This window comes from Meriones unguiculatus, chromosome 20, assembly GCF_030254825.1.
Source record: "Meriones unguiculatus strain TT.TT164.6M chromosome 20, Bangor_MerUng_6.1, whole genome shotgun sequence".
NCBI lineage: Eukaryota > Metazoa > Chordata > Mammalia > Rodentia > Muridae > Meriones > Meriones unguiculatus.
This window is the reverse complement of record NC_083367.1, coordinates 46,954,661-46,969,458: the sequence shown is the minus strand read 5'-3', so window position 1 is coordinate 46,969,458 and position 14,798 is coordinate 46,954,661. Positions and strand designations below refer to the sequence as shown.

At 41.8% G+C, this 14,798-nt stretch overlaps 1 protein-coding gene across 2 annotated transcripts in view; it reads right to left on the bottom strand.

The window, feature by feature from the left end:
* The window catches only part of Snx3 (sorting nexin 3), a 37,837-nt gene that overhangs the window by 22,254 nt on the left and 785 nt on the right, over positions 1–14,798 (bottom strand). The window lies entirely within an intron of this gene.

The following is a 14,798-nucleotide window of genomic DNA, read 5'->3' as shown; positions in this document are numbered from 1 at the left end:
ACAGGGACGCTCACAACCATCCGTAACTCTAGTGCATCTGACTCCCTCTTCTGGCCTCTGCAGGCACTGCACAGAGATACATTAAGGCAAACAAATAAAATAAATACCCTCTGGCAAATTTAAATGATTTCTGGGTTCTGTATTAGGAAAATTCTAGAGCAGAGAAGACCAAAGAACATACTTCTAAGTAATTCACTGAAGAACTAACTGTATTCATCAGTTGATGGCCTATGTCAACATCTACAGCTTCCCTTTTTTCTTTTCTTTCTTTCCTTTTTTTTTAGTCAGGGTCTCACTATATAGCCTGGCAGTCCTGGAACTCATTATGTAGATCAGGATGTAAACCAAAAAATAGACACCAAATCACTGAACCTCCTGTTTCTATCAAATTCTGGGACTGCATGTGTGAACCACTGACATGATATGGTATTAAAAAAAATTAAGCTGAGTGTGGTTGTACATGGCTTTAAATCACTGCATCTGGAAAGTAAAGGCAAGCAGATCTATGAGTTCAAAGACAGCCTGGCCCAAAGAGCAAGTTCCAGGACAGCCAATGTTACTTAAAACAAACAAACAAAGCCCTATCTTGAAAAACAAAAGAGGCTCCTTGTATGTACATACGCTGAAGATGTGGGCTAATGCATGCGAAGTCAAGGACAATGGAACTGGCTCTCCTCAGCTTAAAATGGGTCTGGAGACTGAACTCAGATGGTTAATCTTGCAGCATCAGGGGCAAGCACCTTGTACACATTCAGCCTTCGCATGGTCCCATGAAAATATCATTCTTGTTCATTTGAAAGTTAGGGAAAATTGTGCAGTTACACATTTATTAGCTAAAAAACTTAAGTATTATTTTGTACTTTGATACTTAGATCCACATGTTGCAAAATGACTTTTCTCCTAATATATGCAAAAAAAAAAAAAAAAAGTGACACTCCTATTCTAAAATCTCAATAGAATTTTGGTGATTCAAAGGCCTGACAATAAAGTTTGAATTCATGTCAAAGTTAAATTTTAATTTAAAATACTCTAAACTATTCATCACCTAATTAATATTCAAAACTTTACACCTGTCTTTTCTCAGAGATCAACTTCCTCTCGTATAAGACACATAAAACCTCATCAGCAAAGATTAAAACCCTATAAAGATTGCTTATGTGTGTGCATCGGAAAAAAGTTTACAGAAGCCTGGGGCGACGTTCAGAGGGTTCAGAGCTTGCCATGCCCACACAAGGAGCTGGGTGTGGTGCACACCTGCGGTCCCAGCACCCGAACACTGAGACAGGAAAGCCTTAGGGACTTGCTGAGCAGCCAGGCTCCTCAAGTCAGGAACTTTGGCTTCAATGAAACAACTCTGCCTTACAAAAAAGGGAACAAACCACAGAAGACGCCTGATGCTGACCTGTGGCACTAACAGGTCACACTGCGGCACGTGTATCTGCACAGACAGGTGCACACACGTGCATACAACCCCACCCCCAGTAAATAAGTGCTTGAAATAACATTCTATAATTCTCATTTTTCTCCCCTTCCCTGTTGATTTTTAAGATGGGGTGTCTGTCTGTTGCTTGGACTGCCCTTGGACCAAGTAACCTGGAGGCGCATCAGTCTTCAGATTAGTCAGGGTTACAGGCATGCACTGCTCTATCACAGAAGCATAACTCTTGACTTGGATCGCTTAAGTGGTTTGTCTTGGAGAAACTTTCATGTTTTATTTTAACCATTTACTGACTCATCACCAAGATGGACACTCAACTTTTTTTCTTTCCAACATGTGTGCATGCCAAGTATATGTGCATGCACAAGTGTGTTTACTGTGCCACGGGGCCTAAAGCCATAGGGTGACATTAATTAGGATGTCTTTTTCAGTCACTTAAATTTTTAAAATTATGTGTATGAGTGTTACGTATGTATGTCTGTCTGTATGTATGTATGTTGTGTGCCTGGGAAGACCTGAAGAGAGCACTAGATCCCCTGCAACTGAAATTAATGATGGTTCTGAGCCACCACGTGGGTGCTGAGAATCAAACCTAGGTCCTCTGGAAGAGCAGCCAGTGCTCTTAACCACTGAACCATCTTTCTCCAGCTGCTGTAGTCATTTTTCCATCTTCTTATCCTTACGCCTGTATAGCAAGTACTTTATCCACTGAGCCATCTCCCATGTCTTGACACTCAACTTTTTTTCTTTTTTTCCCCTCAAGACAGAGTTGTTCTTTGTAAGAGTCCTGGCTGTCCTGGAACTCATTTTGTAGAACAGGCTACAAAGTGAGTTCAAGGCATAGGCCACCACAACTAGCATTTTTTAAGTTTTTTTTTTCTTTCTCTGTAGTATGAATGTGTATGTATCATGTGGGTAGGTGTGTAGGAGGCGAGGAGGGCACTGGATCCCTTGGAGCTGGCAATTCAAGCAGCAAGCCACTACATGAGTGCTAGGAACTGATCTCTAGTCCTCTGGAAGAGCAGCCAGTGCTCTCAACTGCTGAGCCATCTCTCCAGCCCAATACTCAACTTGTTTTTTTAATTAGAGAAAAAAAAGGTTGCTTTTGCAGATTGCATTTACATATGCTGGGCAAGTGCTCTATCACTGAGCTATATCCTCAGCCCAAGGGAGAAATAAATACCAAGACAGGGTCTCATGTATTCTAGACTGGTCGCAAAGTTACTATACTGCTGAAGATGGCTTGATCTTTTCAGATGATACTCAGGACTGTACCCAGGATTGCCAACTGACCTAGCTTTCCAGCCCCAAACTTGAACTTCTCATCCTGTTCCACTGCGATTACAGATTCAGCCTGGTTAATGTGCTACATGAGATCACCTTTGTACACTATACCTCCTGAGGCCCATCTCCAGCCTTCCAAAGAAAAGCATTTTAGAAACCCTGGCCATATACGCTGTCTTAACATAAGGACAGGGACAAAGGCCTATGGTGTTAGACAGATGGAAAAGAAGTCGCACAAAGCTCTGCCCTTATGATCAAGGTGCAGAGTCAGACTCAGGCCACTCAGTCCCTATGACTTGAAGCACTTCCTGTTGGAAACCATCTCTATGACAGAGGTGCGGCCACTGTTAATAGCTTTCTGCTGCTCTGAAACAATTTTACAAGAGTCTTAACACCTTCAGACAATTTAAATTTGCTCTCTTTAAATAAGTTAGTTACAAAAATCAGTATCAGTGAATTTCCTTTGGATAACACAGAGAAAAATCTGTTTTACCTTTTCAGCTTCTAGAGCCTGAGTGTATCCCTTAGCTCTCAGATCAGCAATTCCATTACTTCAACTTCTGCCACTATGTCCTCTCTCCTTCTGTGACTTTCTTGCCTCCCGGTTTCACTTCTAAAAGCCTTTGTAATTATACTGGGTCCTACCTGGATAATTAAGAACAATCTCCAGCTCAAGAATTTTCAGGACCATGGACATGGTTCAATAGGTAAACTGCTAGCCAACTAACCCCCAGAACCACATAAACAAAAACAAAAGCCAGATACAGCATCACACATTACAATACCAGAGATCCTAGAGCTGGATAGAAAGCAGAAATAAACAGGAGAACTGCCTACATAGGTCTACAGACCAGCTATCCCACCAACAAGAAAGACGTGGTGCTCACTCATCGACAAAGAAACAAAGAAAGGTGAGAAGAGACTCACAAAGCTGTCCTCTGCTGCACGCGTAACTAGCAAGAGCGTATCTGTGTGCACTTGCACGCGTGCATATATACGCATACGCATAGAGGCATCCACACACACACACACACACACACACACACACACACTTCACTTTGTCACATCTGCAAATTCCTTTTTCTCCAGTATGGAAACACATTCAGATTCTGTGTGCTACATACATACAGATCAACATCATCTTTGGAGAATCACTCACTAACCAACACTCAAGTCACTGCTGCCACAACCACAGAATTGGAAGGAGATACATTCTGTCACAAACTTTCTCAAGTCCCCTCCAATATGGTAGAGAGGATAGCGCAGTGCCTACCTTTACTTTCTTGTAATGTTCTCATGGGGACTGTCATACATGGAAGCCTACTAGATAACGAGAAGCCACGTGGAAGACAGCATCAACTGTCAAACATGTCAGTCACTCAGCTAACAGTCACAGAAGTGACAGAGACACTACCACGGTAGTGGCTGGACTAGGTCGCTGTTGTAAACCAGTGAAAGCAGCAGTTTGAGGGTGGTTTGCTGTGCATTGCTACATAACACTTAGAGGGAATAGGTAGAGTATCTATCTGGGTTCCTTTCTGAGAAAATAAGCAACACAGGCTAAGGACTAGGGTTAAATTTGAAAAAAGAGCAGACTACACTATCTTAGAGAACAATTATGCTGAAACAGAAAATAATTATAGTCGCTTAAGAATCTGAAATTAACTAGGTGTGGTGCTGTGTGCCTAGCACTTGGGAAAGTGGAGCAGGAGGAGAGTGAGTGTGAAGGGAGCTGGGGCTATACAACTGAGACACTGTCTCGGAAAAGAAGACTGCTCCCACTAGGGAGTGTACTCAGTGGTAGAGGTTACTTGCCTAGCATGAATGAAGCCATGGAAATGGAGTTCCACATGGTTGTCAGCAGCCACGTGGAAAATGTACCTGGGTCCTCTGCAGGAGCAGGTGCTCTTAAGCATTGAGCCATCTCTCTACTACCTTAAAAAGCTTCTTGACCCCAGCCAAGAAGGTGCTTGTCTTAGTGTACTTGAGGCCTTTTATTTAATCTCCCATATCACAAATAAATAGCTTCCCCTCAGCAACAAAAACAATCACCACCGTGAAAAGACAACCTATAGAACAGAAGAAAAACCTATGCCAACTATACATTTCACTTGGAATATATATTAAAAAGCTCCATTTTTTTCCCATTTTGCTGGGTGTGGTGGCGCACCCCTTTAGTCTCAGCACTCAGGAGGTGGATCTCTGAGTTTGAGGTCAGCCTGGTCTACAGAATGAGTTTCAGAATAGCCAAGGGCTACACAGAGAAACCCTGTCTCAAAAAACTAAAAACAAAACAGAAACCAAATTGCTGTACATGTAAGAGCTATATATAAAAGTTACAGAATATCATTGGTTTTACAATAATAAACACTAAACATGTAATATCCTCTAGGAACAAGGTATGCAAGGATTTTTTATGTTGCTGGATTAAACAAACAAAAACAAAATAACACTAGAAAACAAGAACAAAACAAAACAAGAACAAAATAACCACTAGAACATAAAGAGCTGAATGAGCAAGCCACTAAATGGGGAAAGGCACTGGTTGTCCCTCAGACCACCATCTCCCTTTGATGCCAGCCCGAACAGAACTTAAAGAAAAGTATAGCATGCTTGTACACACACACACACACACACACACACACACACACGTTGTTTTATGTCCAAGAAAGGATAGGGAAGGGGAAATGAAAAATAGAAAGCTATTCTGCAGTAAGGGTGATGGAAACCAAACTGCAATTTCTAACTGTGGATGCATTCTTCCTGTGTAACAAAATTCTGGACAGTTCAGGTTCCCTTCACCTCTTGTGTGCTTCTGGAAACCCATCAGTTCTAGCTTCATCCTCCATTTCTAGCCGCGCAGGTCTGTCTGGCTCACTCACTGACTGTCCATTAAACTGGAACTCAGCCTGTCTCACTGACAAAGCCTGCTGTTCACAACTGGCCTTCATTAGTTCACTAAGTGGCTCTTAATCTTGATTTGTTTGTTTTGTTTTTCAAGAAAGGGTTTCACCGTGTAGCCTTGGCTATCCTGAACTCGCTTTGTAGACCAGTGGCCTTTTAACTCACAGAGCTCGGCCTGCCTCTGCCTCCAGAGTGCTGGGATTAAAGTTGTGCAGCATCACACCCAGCATGCCTCTTAATCTTAAAGAGCACTACAGAAACATGTGCCCCTCCACCTTCAAATTCACATAACCCTCCTTTAGTCTGGGCTCTTTTCCTTCAGCTTTCATCATCCCCAACAAGCATCAGACCCTGTGTGAATCTTCAGCAACGTCCAACTGGTCTACCCTGAAGCAGTCTTCCAGGCAGCATCAGGAGCACAGAAAGCAGCTGCAGTGGGCACATGTCATATACATGTCATATGTCACCTCCCTTCACCTGGCATAGGAACTCCAATAATTAAACACCAAAAGCCAACTCAACCATCCATAAATGGAAAAGACAGTTCTCAAAGAAGACACACAAAAGGCTAATGAAAAGCGTTCAATACCTTTAGCCATCAGGAGAATGCAAATTTAAAGTGCTCTTTCTGAGGGCAAGGAGAGGGCTCCGCAGATAATGTTACCTGCCCTAACATCTGACAACCTGACTTCATCCTCAGGACCAAATGGTGAAAGAAGAAAACAGACACACACCCCCGGAAGTTACCCTCTGGAACCTACAAGTAAACCATGGTATGTGTGCACTGACACCTTCACACAAAAACAAACAAACACAATAAACAAATGAAATGTCTATCTCACCCCAGTCAGAATGGCTACCATTGCCAAAAATAAAATAAAGGTGGTGCAGCTGTGTGGGTGTCACAACACGGACAGTTGCTAGTATGGAGGGTCACTGATTCTGTGATCTAGCTATCCCACTCTTCAAGTCTAAGATTCTCCACCAGCGCACCACAGAGGCAGCTGCACTATGCATGACTGCTCGTGTGCAGAACCAGCCTAGGTGTACAGTAACAGATTAATTAATTAAAAAAAATGTGGTAATCACATGACATGGAAGTTTATTCGCTGTAGCTGTAAAGAATATAACTATGACACTGCAGGAAAATAAATGGAAATGGCAAATAGAATAAATGGAAATAATGGTAAGCTGGATTTGGAAAGACAAATACTACATTCCCTCACGTACCACTGAAAACTGATTTATGTGTACCTATGTGGGGAGATACGGAAGTGGAAAAGGGACTATGAACAAGACGAAAAAGGTGTAAAGGGGGAGAAACAAACAAGAGGGTAACAGAGCATATGTGATGAGGCAGAAGGGCAGACTAAAGGGAAGAAAAATGAAAAAATGAAAAGGGATCAGGGAGGAGGAGGAGGAGGAGCCAAAAGACAGTAGAGAACTGTTTCACTCAGACAAGGGGTGCTGGGGCAATCAAGTGGTCAGAATCCACTCTTAGTATTGACATGACCCAGGCAGGTCTATAAACCAAGATGCTGGAGGGCAGGACAGCAAACATGGGTGCTCCCTCTACTGGCCCATCTACTGCACTCAGACTCAGACTCCTGGCTGGACGTGGGTTCTCACTACACATTTTTACAAGGTGTGCACCAAGCTGGAACTGAACTTACCTCTTTCCTTCTCCTCACCTCGTCTATATGCTTGCACACACACACACATACACACTCAGATGCTCGTGGAGGCCAGAGGTCAATCTTGAGTACTGTTTGTCAGGATCTATCCATGTTGGAAACAGTCTCTCCCAGGACCTAGGCCTCTTAGATTGGGGGGAAGGGAGGCTCGCCAGCAAGCTCTAGGGCTCTTCCATCTGCACTTCCCCACTGCCATCGTGACTAGCTTTGTACATGTGTTCAGGAGTGGCTGGCACAGGTGCCTATGCTGGAATAAAAGTGTGCACCAGTATACCCAGGCCCCAATCTAAGCTTTTCAGGTCCCCTGATCTTTACTCAGGCACCTAACCAGTACAGTACTTGTCACACAGAAGTTTATAAACGCTCATGTATGGGATGGTTGTGAAAAACAAAAACAAACAAACAAAAACTCTGATGGAAAAATCTAGTCCTGTTTTAGGATGGTATAACCTTGTTTTATTTTTGTTTTTGTTTTTTGAGAGTCTCACTGAACAGCCCAGCATGCCTGGAATTCACTATGTAGCCCAGGCTGGCTTCAAACTCCTATCAATCCTCCTGTGAACCTCCCAAAAGCTAGGATTACAGATTCTTGGATTCAAGTCCAAGAATGGGTATAAATTTAATGAAGGACTCATGTTTTATTAAACTCAGTATTCTAAGCAGTCAATCAAGCAGCTGGTCCACAAAAACTACTCTAAGATTGTTTTCTTAAACACACATCTGTCTTTTCTTAATTTCTGGCTTACTTTCATGACACAGACTAGACATGCCTAGAGGCAAAAACACCTGGCTTAGGTGAATACAGTCTGGGTCTTTCCTTTCAAATACTCAGGCTGTAGAAGCTGACATTATTTACCCTACTAATTTGCCTCTCCTTCAGAACAAGTTTTCTATCTTTGAAAATTATCCATGGGTTTTTGTTGTTATTAGGGTCTGCCATTATTGTTTAGTGCATTTATTACTATTTCAGAACCCTTTCAAGCCCATCAAGGCTACCAACAATTGTAGCTGTGTATTCCTCAGTGAGACAGCACAGAGCACACTAAGAAAATTCCTCGTTTTAGGTCTCCTAAGTGCCTTGCTGGGGTGCTTGTTAAAACAACCACTGCCTAAACCTCATCTAGCCAATTAAGAGTATCTCTCATGGGGCTTAAAAGCTCTCCATGACATGAATGTGTGAGTGTGAGAGAACCGGTATAGATTCTATCAGAAAAATCTAAATTTAAATCCCACTTTCACCACTAATAGTTATGACCTTCAGCAAGTTAATATCCTGAACCTTCATTGAATCCAGGTGCCTTTATGTGCCAAGCAGTGTTGTGGAGCAAGGGTAGAGCTTCTAGTATAAGATACAGGAACCAGAGAAAGCCACAAACATGAAACAGGGCAACTAAGGCACACAGGAAGTAAAGCCAGTCTACGATGGCAGGATCAGCAAAATCTCTACAAAGGGGACATTAAAGCTGAGTGCTATGGAGTAAGTTAGGATAGCCAGATGAGGCTGCTAAAGGACAACTGCTCTTGCAAAGAGGAAGTACATGAAAGGCCTGACTACAACAGAACTCCACTCACTCGATGCAAGTACACTGGGGCAGAGGCTTTTAGTAAGGCTGAGAAAGCTGCTAGCCATGGTGGAGCATGCCTTTCATTCCAGTACCAGGGTAGCAAAAGCAGGTGGATAGCTGTGAGGTACTGGCCAGCCTGGTTCACACAATAAGATTCTGTTTTCTAGCACAGGCATGGGGAACACCTATTGCCCAGCACCCAAGACGCGGTAGGAGAAACAGTTCAAGCTCAGATTGTGCTACACAGTAAGACACTGACTTACTGCAAAAAAGCAAAAAGGGAGGCCAGGGAAATAGCTCAGTCAGTAAAGTGTCTGCCATGCAAAGACCCATACTGGACCCCTGGAACACAGGTGAAAAGATGAGCAGAGTAAATGCTGTAATCCTGGGGCTGGGGAAGCAGGACAGGGAGAGCCATGGGCAGCCAGCCTCGGGGACTCAAGCTCTAGGTACAAAGGAAATTTACCTTCTCAAAAAAGCCCAGTGGCTGAGCTGGGTGTTTTTGCACACTTGTAATCCCTGCACTTGGAGACAGAGGCAGGAGGATCTCTGTGACTTCAAGCTCAGCATGTTCCAGGCTAGCAAGAAGGATGCTGTCTCACAAAACCAACAAAACAAGATAAGGTATACAGCTCCTGAGAAACAACACCCACTGGAGGTGACCCTCTGGTCTCCATAGCCATGTACATACCGATGTACAAAGAAGCACACAGAAATAAAAAACAACAAAGATAAAGGCACTACAGAGATGAAAAGCAACAGGGAATCGGTCTCAGCCTTTACATCTGCAAAACTGGGCTTTTATCTCCTCTGCTTGCCTGAATCAGAGGTTGACTTACATAATAGGTTATCAAGTGAGAAATCCCTCCACTTTGCAGCTTTAACCCTCTCCTTCGGGTCCCCTCTTCACAGCACAGAATTTGTTCATCCTTCCAGCTGCTTTCCTAGGCACATCTCATCTACTGATGCCAACTTCTACATCTCAAGCATGCCAACACTGGAATGTCCTTCAAAGGGTTCAAACATCTCAACACACCAAAATTAGGGTGTAGATACAACAAATTTAATGTATTTTTGAATAAAAAAAAAAATTGTAGCCCAAACCAAAATACTTAGGTTATAACCACAACATCTCTTGGGCATTAAACAAGACAATTTCCTCTGGGTGGGAGACAAGTTTTATGCCTTTGTTTCTAAAAACTTTAAGTTGAATAATATAGATCTGAGTTTCTAATTATCCAATAGAAAGCAAAAGGGCTCCTTTTTAAATGCCCACTTTCATCACGTTCTCTAAGGCTGGTGTTAAACTAGACTCTTCTGCCATGAATATAAGTGACTCCACTTAATGGAGATGCAAAAAAGTCAAGTGCAGGGCTCAGGCGCGATGGCTCAGTAGTTAAGAGCACTTGCTGTTCTTGTAGCTGACCCAGATTCAGTTCCCAGCACCCACATGGTGGTTCACAACCATCCAAAACTCCAGTTCTAGGAGACCCAGTGGTCTCTTCTGACTTCTGTGGGTACCACCAGACACACACAGAATATTCACACACATAAAAATTAAATCTAAAAAAATGTATTCTTCAGAAGTTGATTACATCTGATTTCAAACGTATACTAGAAAATATTTCAGCTGGGTATCATGGTACACCCCTTTAATCCCACCACTCAGGAAGCAGAGGCAGGACCTCTGGGAGTTCAAGGCCAGTGAAGACCCTGTCTCAAAAAAGAAAACAAAGTCAGGGCTAACTGACTAAGTGAAAAGAGCTACTTAGATTGGGCAACTATCCTCTGGCATCAAAATAACCTGATCTGGGCTCAGGAGTCTAGAGTACTTGCTCTTGCAGAGAACCTGGGTTCAATTCTTAGCATCCACATAAGTGGCTTACGAACACCTTAACTTCAGTACCAGAAGATCTAACATCTTCTGACCTCTGAAGGCACCCAACATGAATGTGGACCACAGTCATTCATACAAATAAAATAAATGTATTTTTTTAATGACCCGAGTTTCAGTTGGACATAGTGGCACACGTCCTCAATCTCAGTACTTTAAAGATAGAGGCAGTGGAACTCTACGAGCTAAAATACTATTTTGGCCAGGCATGGTGGTACAAGCCTATAATATAGCACTTCAGAAATGAAGGATCAGGAACTAAAAGCCATCTTCAGCTACTAGTGAGCTGGAGGCCAACCCTTCCTCAAAAATCAGAATAAATACTATTTTGACCCTTTAATAAAATATTTTCAAGTCTTAAATAATTGATTTCCAAATTTAGTATCGGAGGTCTGACCCCAAAGAAAACAACCTATACATCTTTAGAATGGTGAAGGCATCAAGCTGCTACTTGACACAGGGTCTCTTTGGGTAGCCCAGGCTGGCCTCTGCCTCCTAAGTGCTGGGGAAAGGTTCGTTGGAAAACCAGCCACTCTATTTCTACGAAGCATCTCCCTTGATAAAACTTTTCTCAACCTGCATTAGTATTAGGCTTTAACCTTGAATGTAAATTTCAAATGGCTATTTAGTAAGGTACTAAACAACATGGCTTCTTTTCTTATATCAGACTTGCCTCAAGGAAAGAATACTTCCATATCAAATAGTCTTTTGATAAGGAATCCATTTTAGTAAGTCAACTGCAACATACATACACACACACACGTAACTGCCTGTTGACTTTTCATTGAAAATATATTTATATCTAAAAAGGGCCAGACTTTGAGTAATGGGTGCCAGTCACTACATTATCCAATCCTGGGAGGTAGGGGTGACTACCAAGGATCCATTTCTTGAAAAGAAAGAATTTTACTTTTTTTGTACCTCATCCTGTCAGGAAATGGTACATATTCTTTATACCCAATGCTAGCTCAAACCTCAGGAAAGCATCTCAATTGTCTCCAGGTAAAATAGCAGATCTGAGGGTAACTGAAAATCCCCAGACAACATATTAACACAAACTTCATAAGCAATGGCTCAATTTCCTTTTCAGCCTTCTCTTTAATATGCCAAATAATGTAGACACTGAGCTTTCCCAGACCTTTAATCATGTATGGTGCTCTCTGCCCTACCTACCCATTACAACAATTTAAAAAAACATTAACACTGTGCCAATTATTTTCAGAAGCTGAGAGATACTAATCAAGTGATCCTAATAGTCTTAAACACCATTCTCAAACGAGAAAGATAAATGGAGATTGGGAAACTTGTATTCTAAAGTGCCACCATCTAGATAAAATTACCCTGTGAATTGGAGCAATTTCAATCAGACCCTGTGAAATTGGACATTTTTCTCAAGACTAGAATTAGAGAGTAACTATAAGATAGTTTAAGGGCCCAAACTCTGAGATAATAAAATGGCTTCCTACATGATAAATTCAATAGCAAAAGGCAAGCAGTAGAACTAGGGAGAATATCAACAGTTTAGAATAGTAATAAATAAAATTACAAAATGATAAATGTATTCATCTCATGGCCATTCTACTCTTCCCCCCCTCCCCCATGCTGGAACTATGTAGTCCAGGCTGGCCTCGAACTCAGAGATCTGCCTGCCTCTGCCACCCAAGTACTGGGATTAAAGATATGTGCTAGCACATCCAGCTCATTCTACCTTAATACAAATCATGATTACTCTCAAAAAATCATATGCTGCTTAAATAAAGCCTCTTGGCTGGGTATGGTGGCTCACGCCTGTAATCCCAGCACTCAGGGAGGCAGAGGCAGGCAGATCTGTGAGTTCAAGGCCAGCCTGGTCTACAGAGTAAGTCCAGACCCCCCGCCAAGGCTACACAGAGAAACCCTGTCTCAAACAAACAAACAAATAAAGCAAACCTACATGGTGTCCTGAGTTTCCAGTTACTACATTACATACTAAGAGAAACTACATCAATATTTTGTACACATTAAAACCTCAATTACGTTATTATTGGGTACCAGTATTTCTGACTGTAACAGTCATTAACACACAACCAACTGGCTTATAATAAAAATAAACCAGAGGAGGTATACAATTTATTTAATTATCTAACTCACTAATCACTCTTAAAAAGGACTGTTTTCTATGTACATGCCAGGCCGTTAATAATTACATGCATACTCACTATTTGGTAATAAGGTCTCATGTATTTTTGGAATGAGAATCATCACACTAGGATCTATTTAACAATGTACTCAGCAAGAAAGGCACTAAGCTATTAAGTGGAGGAAGTGGAGGCCGATCAAGCCCAACTGTGTGACAGGAAGCACTAGCTATGGAAGTTTAGAAACAGGAATACTTAGTTTCATGCTAGCACAAGGAAAAAACATGCTGGTGAATGAAGGGAAAAGAGGAAGTTCTTCTTAGTGACAGACCATATGCTAAAGACAAAAAAAAACTATTCCCAAAAAAGTTTAAAAAAAAAATTATTAGTAAAACAAATTTTATGTATGTCTGTGTGTGCCATGTGTGTGAAGGTGCTCAAGGAGACCAGAAGAGGGCATTGGATTCCCTGGAGCTGGGGTTACTGGAGGTGTCATCCATCAGATGTGCATGCTGGGAACTGAACTCACATCCTCTGCCAGAGCAGTAAGTGTTCTTAATCATTGAGCCCTCTCTCTAGCCCTTAAAATTATCGCCATTTACTGCCAGGAGGTGGTGTCGCATTCCTGTAATACCAGGACTCAGGAGGCAGAAGCAGGTCAATCTCTGTGAGTTGGAGGCCAGCCTGGCCTACAAAATTCCAGGACAGTCAAGGCTACACAGAGAAATCCTGGGAAACCATAAACAAACAAACACACAAATAAACATACAAACTCTCCTTTAAAAACTGGCTTGTATAAGAATGTATCTCCCTAGGTGTACTAGAGCCTGAATTTCGCAGTTTTTGGATAACAAGATACTTATTTGGCTCATGTTTTACAGATCTATACAGTTCAAAGAATAGCTTGAAAGATCAAGCTATTACTATCTTAAAAGATTCAACAGACGTGGAGACACGTGGCTTTAACTGTAGCAGTTGGGGCCAGCGCCTGGTCTATATAGCAAGTTCAAGGCCAGCCAGGGCCTGCATGTGAGATTCTGTCTCAAAAAAAAAAAAAAAAAGTTTGATGATTAACTTTTTCCCAAGTCATTAATTACATAAGAATCATTCTTAAGAAGTGTTTAAGTTTCACAACCTAAGTAGCAATGCTGAGCCACACAACTTAAAAATGACTAGTATGGCAAATTTTGTTTAACACACACAGTTAATGAGAAATGTCTTTATTTAAGTGCTAACAGTAACAGTAATTATTACTTGTTATGATTCCTCTGAGGCCAAAACTATCTTACAGTTATTTTTAGTATTTAGTTTTTAGTAATGAATTGGTAAAATAAAATTTTTTCAAATGTGGACAAAACCTTTATTCCTGAACTTGCAGAGTAAAAGGCAGTGTTTTCATTAACATCTTTCAAATAATCTTAATTACTTTTTGCCAAAAAAAAAATACTAGTTATGAAATTTTAAATGTATGTTTCTATTTCAGCTGATTCCTTCATTTAAGTGAAGTGAAAATCTACAAATTAAGAGGGCAAGGTATTTAAATGAGTAAGTATGTCCTTCCTAGGCAAGTTGTTATCTTGGATACGGAGGTAGGTGACATTCCCCACACCTAGGCCTTCAGCAGGACTACAGCCCTGAACACTAAGGTCAACCATTCCCCACCACTGTTATGGCTTGGTTCGGCCCTACCAAAATATTTGTCAGGCTCTTGCGAACTCCCGTCAAGTTCTGCTCAGAGAAGCGTGAGACCCAGGTTAGTCTTGTAGCTTGAGAAAGGCCTGGAAAGACCAGCTAAGCTTGGCTTGGCCACGTCTTGGTTAGCGTCCAGGAAAAAGAGAGAGGCAGAGGGAAGGAGGGAGGGCTTCAACTTTGCACAGCTCCCTTTCCCCCAGTCACACCTAG